Source organism: Amblyomma maculatum, chromosome 1 (genome assembly GCF_055883805.1).
Source record: "Amblyomma maculatum isolate TAMU_Amacu chromosome 1, ASM5588380v1, whole genome shotgun sequence".
Classification (NCBI taxonomy): domain Eukaryota; kingdom Metazoa; phylum Arthropoda; class Arachnida; order Ixodida; family Ixodidae; genus Amblyomma; species Amblyomma maculatum.
The window spans coordinates 332,059,962-332,067,774 of record NC_139344.1 but is presented as its reverse complement, the minus strand read 5'-3'; the positions used below and the strand labels follow the sequence as shown (position 1 = coordinate 332,067,774).

The window sequence follows — 7,813 nt, the reverse complement described above, 5'->3', positions numbered from 1 at the left end:
AGGATTTTTTACGCAGCCCCTGATTTTCGACATGCAGTGCCGACTATGCCAACAGCTTTTCAACCGAATGAGTTGTTTGAACTATCGGTTACAACTTTTTGCAGTTAATACTGCGTTACTTGGCTGCGTTAGCCATATTTGAATACAACAGACAAGAATTTTCTAAACTCTTCTGGGTCTCACTAGGGCACATACTATGGATGTCTGTAGTCTTGGTGGACAGAACCATGATGCACAGTGGGAGTCGAAAATGTAGCCATTAAATACATTCCTGCGTTAAACATTGATAGAGTGCAGTTGTAAGCCAGATGGTTGGAGAGCATAAGGAACAAAACCGCAGAAACGACTGGGCAGAAGAAACAGTTTCGGTACTGTCTTCTCCGATAAACCTCACCCGTGCGCTCGGCTCCTATCAGGGCTTGGCAGATTGGCAAATACTTTCCATGCAGGAATTTTTAATTTTAGGGCGAAAGCCTTTTGTCATGGACAAAATGTGTCCCACTTTTGCGGTGGCTCTCATTGGCCGAGGCGGGGTGACGTCATAGAGGTCTCGACCGATCGCAGAGCACCACAGTATGCACAATGCGTGCCTTATGTGGCCATATGCCAATCAATGATCAATTACTATTTGCCAATGAAGTAATTTATTAACTAAAGCTTAATTATTTAAATAACTATTTGCCCACTTAATGACTAATAATTAATAATTAGTGCCAGTTGCGTAGCAGAATGTGGCACTCAAGCTTTCGCCCAAGTCCGTAATATTTATTGATGAAATATATGATGCTCTTCTTTTTAGAAGAGACGCAGAGTTACTACCTTGGCTTTTCTTTTAAAAATGTGCAGTTTATCAACATATTTACCACACAAACAGGCATATTAACAGCTATCATTGCAGAAGGAAGAGGTACAGCCATGAAGTTGAATAAGCTGGAGGTAGAAATGAGATTGTGAGCCAATAATGAAAACAGAAGTTTGATTCTAAAATCTTGACTGGCGAATTCATGTGCACTCTGTATAAATGAGAGGATGGCACACCATATGGTCCATGAGGTACAACAGCAGTGGAACTGCTGCTTAAACCATAGCAGAGTCCAGAACATAGCACTTCTGTGCCATGCATGCGTGCATGCATGTATGTATGGCTTGGCTTCACTTACACAGTGGCAGGTTACAATACTAAATGTTTTCAGTGTCCTGAGATGCATTAGAAATACTTATTTTACCAAGTGAGATCCCAAAGCCAGTAATATGTCTAATCAGAGATGGCGTTATGCTAGCCAATAATGCTTGGCTGAGCAATGAAGCTTCCTGACCCACAAGAAGCGTTTAAGTTTGCAAATCATATCCTCATAACTTGCAACCACAGTACTAAATTTGTTCCACTTTTGTTTCACCCTGTGCCTGGTTCCAGAATGTTTTATTTTTAATTTCTTTTCTCCCACGGCCTACTCTAACTGGTACTGAATATAGCTCCTTAATTTTTTACGTGCGTTCAAGAAATGCTGACCATTTTCAGTTAAAACCAAATTTCAAAAAGTGATTTCAATGCAGTTTTACTGTAGTTTTTCAGTTTAAAGTGAAAACTCCAATTTCTAGGTATAGGCCCTGCCCTCCAGAAAATCCATCATTGGCTTCATGTATGAAAAATCAGGTCTCTCATAGCCAGAGTCGCTTTGGGATGTTAAACCCCCACAAACCGAAACCAAACCAAACCAAAAATCATGCATATTCCTCTAGCAGGTGATAGTTAGCATGTGATATGGCCAGGCTCTGATTGGTTGGCAGTTACTGCGATGTCTTGAGATGACTTGATATGGACAAGTTGGCAGGAGCTGCCAACTATGGCACATCATTAATAGAAATCAAACCTGGCACACAGAGATCCGCAGTCAGACACTCTACCCCTAGACCGTGCAGGCATGCTCGCACGGCTGTTATAAGGGAGGGCTTTGTGTCAGGCGTCTTTGCTTGCGAGGTGGCAGTTTCTGTACATGCTAATGTGTATGTGTGGTTAAGCAAGTAGCAGAGCACTTATTGCTATTGTGTTGTACCCTTAAAGTTGGAGTTTTAATTCCAAAATTTTATCAAGCACTGTTTGAATTCTTGTGTGATGAATCCCTAAGTTCGCCCCATGAGTCTGCGTGATATATTACAAGTGCTGGCTTTAAGTAACAGCACTGTAAATTCAGGCATACCTCATGAAGGTACAATGCCTTTTTAGCTGCCTTTACTTCCATTCAAGAAAATGCGTAATTATTTTTTCCATGCAGAAGCTTCTGGAAAACAGTGAGAAGCCGTGAGAAGACCAAGTCGCCTGAAGAGAGTACAGTGAGGAAGCGGCAGCCGGAAGTGAGCCCGCCCCAAGTGACTGTAAAGGAAATCGCTCGTGACACGTCTGAACAAGAGTCAGGATCTAGTCCAGCAAGATCAGGTTACGCTACCCCACCTGGTAGCATGACAGGAGCACCTCGGCAAACACCTAGACTCGAAAGCACCAGTCCATGGCTTCGTGAACACCAGCAGAGTTCATCCATGACACAGCCTCCAGACAGCCATGTCGGAGAAGTTTCTGGCTTGCAGCCAACTCCAACACCTGATAAGTCGCCGCAAAAGTCCCTCCGTCACAAAAAGGGCACTTCAAGCCTTCGTCAAAGAGCATCTGCCTCACCTGCACCTGCATCTGTGCATGGCCGCAGTGTCAGAAAGGAGGCATCTGAGCCAAGGTCACTCGAAAGGGCCAGAAAGCAAGATATTTTAGGTGCGCAGCCTTCTGAAACACCTCGGAGATCGCTTCAGAGGTCCCCTCATCATGAAGAAAAAGCCTCATCAGTAGCTCGTAGAACCGCCCATACTTCTACAAGAGCTTTATCACCTGAAAGGGCCAGAAAGCAAGATGTTTCAGGTGAAGCACCTCAGAGATCACTCCGGAAGTCCCCTCATCATGACGAAGAAGCCTCATCAGTACCTCATAGAACCACTCATACTTCTACACGAGCTTTATCACCCGAAAGGGCCAGAAAGCAAGAAGTTTCAGGTGCGCAGCCTTCTGAAGCACCTCAGAGATCGCTCCGGAGGTCCCCTCGTCATGACGAAGAAGCCTCATCAGTACCTCGTAGAAGCACTCATGCTTTTACACGAGCTTTACAAAAGAGAACTCAGGGTGTCAGAAAAAATGCGCCCAGATCAGAGCCTGTTAGTAGCCGCAGGGTACGCCAAATGAATGGCTCCCAGACCCCTGCTAAACGTCCAAGAAAACAGGTAAATGCATGCATACATTTATTGTATATAGACGTGCTGGTAAACTCTCTGCGAGATCTAAAATGCACAATAATACATGCCGAGCTGCTTGGCAAGAAAGTCAGTGGCACCACTAGGGTCAGCTGCACCAAGTGCAGTTACCAGCATTTTACTCTCCATCTTTACCAGTCCACAGTTGCATCACTGCTGCAAATTCGCTTAAATGTGAAGTTTGCTCCATTCCATATAGCTGATCCTTCTGTGCACTCTCGAAAGCCTATTTAGTGAATATTCGAGGGCGAGTAAAAAATTATCCGCAATGTTGACATAACTCGGCTAGCATTATTCATACACTGACCTCGTTTATTTTATTGTTATGCTGTTCTGGTCCTGCTATAAGATGTCGATCCTAATTCCTTTCATTGCAGATAGATCATGGCCGCTTCATTACATCATCATCAGCCTGACTATACCCACTGCAGGGCGAAGGCCTCTCCCATATTTCTCCACTTAACTTGGTTCTGTGCTAGCTGCATCCACTTGACCCCTGCAAACTGCTTAATCTATTAAATAAGTTTGCACCAAAGAGGAACATCTAGCAGTGACCCGATTTTTGTGGCCGGAAGGTGTAGGAGGGGCTCCAATCCATCAAAGACCATCAAAGACTTTCGGCACAATATGGAAACAGGGCCATGCTGCGGCGGATTACGTGTTTACAAATACACTGAAATATTCAAAAATGATCGCACGAGTGTTAGCAATGAGGAAGGAGCTGGACGATCATCAATGGCCACAAATTATTACAACACTGAACATAACTCGAGAGACCAATATGTCAGTATGCCTTCAGCGGTATTAGTACTGAAGAAGTAATTAGAATTTCTGAGCAAACCAGCAGGACGTTAAAGACACGGAAGAAGTTGGCTGCAGACATGAAGTGAAGGGAGATGTGCAGGTTCTTGTCAATATAGTTGTCAATGCAGCGTTGTACTTGTGTTTGTGTGTGCTTTGTGTTGTTACCTGCTCTGCTGCCTTCTTCCAAGAGAACATTGAACGTGCATGTGACAGAGTTCTGTTAGACGAACGAGCGCATATTGATAAAGAGGCATATCATCTGCGAATTAGTCATGGTCTTGCCTACGAAATCATTCACAAGAGTCTTGATTGTCAAAAAGCCTGTGCAAGATTGGTCCCAATAAAACTCTAGGGAGCGGTGCAAGCATGGCTTGCTGGCCAGCCAAAAGGCACCAGGAAGATAGTGCAACGATGGGCCAAGTGCATTGAAAAACAAGCGGACTGTACGTTGCAAAATGGTGTTCAGTTTCCTATTTGTATTGTAATGGTTTGGTTCTGAGGTTTAACATCCCTAAGTGACTAAGGCTATGAGAGACACCATAACAGAGGGCTCCGGAATGTTCAACCACCTAGGGTTCTTCAACGTGCACTGACACACACTTGCACTGTGGCACTTGTGTGCACACAGCACACAAATGCCTAGTTTTTCGCATCCACCGAAAAGCGGCTGCCGAGGTGTATTGAAATGGATAACTTATGACGCACTCTAGTATTTGCACGCTAATACTGGAACAAGCAGAAAAACAAACACCGTTAATTTACTTTTTGAACACAGCAGTGTCAACGAAAAGAGAAGAAGCAACGAAGTTTTGTAACATGGATGAATGTGCCGACTGATGTGAATGAAACTGAGCAGGGATGATAAACACTCGGGAACTGGATGTATTACCTGAGCTGCTGAAAAGCATACAACCCTATTACAAGGAACAGCTAGGAAGAATTGAGATGGAAATAGACTAAAACCTACCTGAATATATGCAGAAGAGCTCATTTAATATTGGCAGGCATAACTATAGAAAAAAAAACTGATAATCGACTCATGTAAACACTGCTTGAAAATGTTAAAGCATGTGTACTGGTTACATAGGATCAAATGGCACAAGGTGGTCATTGAATAGTTTGCACAGATACCGGACAATGATGGACAATGATTCAATGATGGCACAGTACTTTAAGAGTGAAAGAAATACTTTCACAGTGATACTTGGCACATATAGAAAGAGCCTTCAGTAAGTTAAGTAAGCAACTGCTCAAAGCAAATATGAATGACAAGGAGAAAGGATAGTCGAGAAATCAAGACTCCACACCTGTCCTGTGCCCCTTCCCATCCATGCATATTTGTTACTGCAGTTCTTTAATGATGTATGATCGACTCGCCCAACGCAGAGCTCTCTTGTTCAGTATGTCGCCTATTTTATCCCAGTGTTTGAGAATAGAGTATAGCTGTGCTGGTTGATACAAACGTGTGCTAGCCGTTATTCCAATTAAAGCAGTGGAGGTGACGGGATGGCAAGTTCAGTAAAGCTAAAAAGAAAGCAAGAGATTTATAGCTGCACAGCTTCATTATTTACAAAAGAAATCTGAATAAAATCATGAAAGGTCATTTGGCTGAACACAATATGCACCTTCCAACCAAGCAGCTGAATCACCTGAAATACAATAGAGGATCGTGAAGATTGTCAGCTCTGGGCGATCTTCTTCCGAGGAAATATGTAACTGGGGGCAGTGTAAATAGCTCCTGTATCAGGCATTTCAGTATGCACAGTTATCAGTGACGTTTATGTTGCAACAGTATCACAAGGCAGTTCTTGGCGGGCAATAGAACCAAAGTAATTAATACATGCTTAGCTGGGATACAAAGAGGGCTTCGAACAAATAAACACCAAGCAGCGCATCCCGGACGAAATCTGCTCATACATCACAGTAGCCCCCATCCCGCGAAACATGCATCCTACCTACAACAAAGACCGGCACCTAGCAAGAGTTCGGGCCCTGAGCAAAGTGCATGGAACAAATCCGGAAACGAGATACACTGATGCAGCAAAATACCCGGGAAGACAAGCCCACTCCATTAGCGTCATGGATTCCACATTCACAGTCTGCATGCAGAAACTACCAAAAGGGAAGAATTTCCAGCATAGCACTGCAAATCCTCCGTCGCACCACAACTCATCACCTCATAGATACCTACATCATATGGACTCCGGGACACACTCACTTGGAAGGAAACGAAGCAGCCAACGCCTCAGCCCGAGGGTGTGCTAACCGGGCACCACGTCCAGAGGGGCTTCGGAGCACACATGATGTACCCAAGAAATATACCGACATCCTCCTGCATTACATACTTGACAGAAGAAAATATTCCCCACCCCACAAGAAACTAACCAGAGAAGAAGTAGTCACCCTCTGAAAAATCCAAACCAACAGCCACGTCTACGGCACCTTACTACACAGAATCTCGCCCACCACCTAGATATGAATGCGCATTTTGCAACGTACCAAACACCCTGTAAATAACCAAAGTTGGGTGCCGCATTTTGAACCACTTGAGGCGGCTGAGAAGAAAACATGGCGAATTCGACGTTAATATAAACAGCACAAACACGAAGACAAAGGACAAGATAAAAGAAAGCCACAGTACAAGCGCTTGTACTGTGGCGTTCTTTTATCTTGTCCTTTGTCTTCGTGTTCGTGCTGTTTATATTAATAATGAATAAGTACCAACTCACCCAACAAAGTATCTTGGAATCCGACGTGCAGTGAAGGCGGCTGTTAGCTCACCGCAGTTTGGTAGAGTTTGGTGGGTGGTGAAGTAAGCTGACACATCTTGTTGTAATTGCAGAAAGCACTAAAACGACGTCATAAGGCAACTTTTCAGCTGCGTCATCTTTTAGAAAATTAATAATGAAGACGCAGATTTACAGCCGCACAAGGGTCGTAGCTACCCTCCCGTTGCAAATGCTTTGCTCTCATAGAGAAACCACCGATCCGTGCCGTCATTGCCAAGCGCAGCAATGCGGCCCGCTAACTCAAGCGGTTGATCTGTGCGAGACGAGGTATTTCAGAGTAAAAAAACGGGAAGTTGGGCGAGTTATAGGTTGTTCATGGTGGTTTCGTGGGTGCTCTTTTACACAGAGACAAACAGAAATAAAGGCGCCAGTCCCGTGTTTTCTTCTCTTTCTCTCTGTGTTAAACAGCACCCACCAAACCATCATGAATTTCAGAGAGCACCGCAATGCTTTCTAAATATGTCTGATCGGTTCGCGAGTACAACCTGAGGGGTAATATGATTCGATGGCTGTGCAGAAACTTCGCGCGACAGGCAGCAAAGGTTTCTTGAACGTCGGCCCTAAACACTGCCTTTTTTGCCTTGCACTATGCACTCACTTTAATTTTAATGAATTGAACAGCCTTTCCACGATGGGCAAAGCAAGCAAAAATACTCACAGCTTCTATTTTAATAAAGGAATATATGTTCTATGTACATGGCACATGTTTGCTTGCCACATGTGATGTGTTTATATATAAAGTTTTCATTTAATATGCATGCAGGCTCCTCATTTGCTTATTTTTTAGAAAAAAAAAATCCGGAGAACGCTATGACGGTAAGCTCTAATCATATGATGTAGTTGAGTGACATTTTGTGTTAATACAACCTGAAAATAATCTCCCTTTATTAATTTGCATTTTACTGTCTCGACAGTAGGAAATACGCTTG

The 7,813-nt window shown here is 43.8% G+C and overlaps 1 long non-coding RNA gene across 1 annotated transcript; it reads right to left on the bottom strand.

Annotated features, from left to right (window-relative positions):
- Window positions 1-1,777: 1,777 nt before the first annotated feature.
- LOC146207430 (uncharacterized) lies at window positions 1,778-2,696 on the bottom strand. Its single transcript, XR_014703325.1, has 3 exons — window positions 2,672-2,696; window positions 2,450-2,596; window positions 1,778-2,371 (listed from the first exon to the last, which is right to left on the bottom strand). It is a non-coding gene; the product is annotated as an uncharacterized LOC146207430 (long non-coding RNA).
- Between the last annotated feature and the right edge of the window lie 5,117 nt (window positions 2,697-7,813).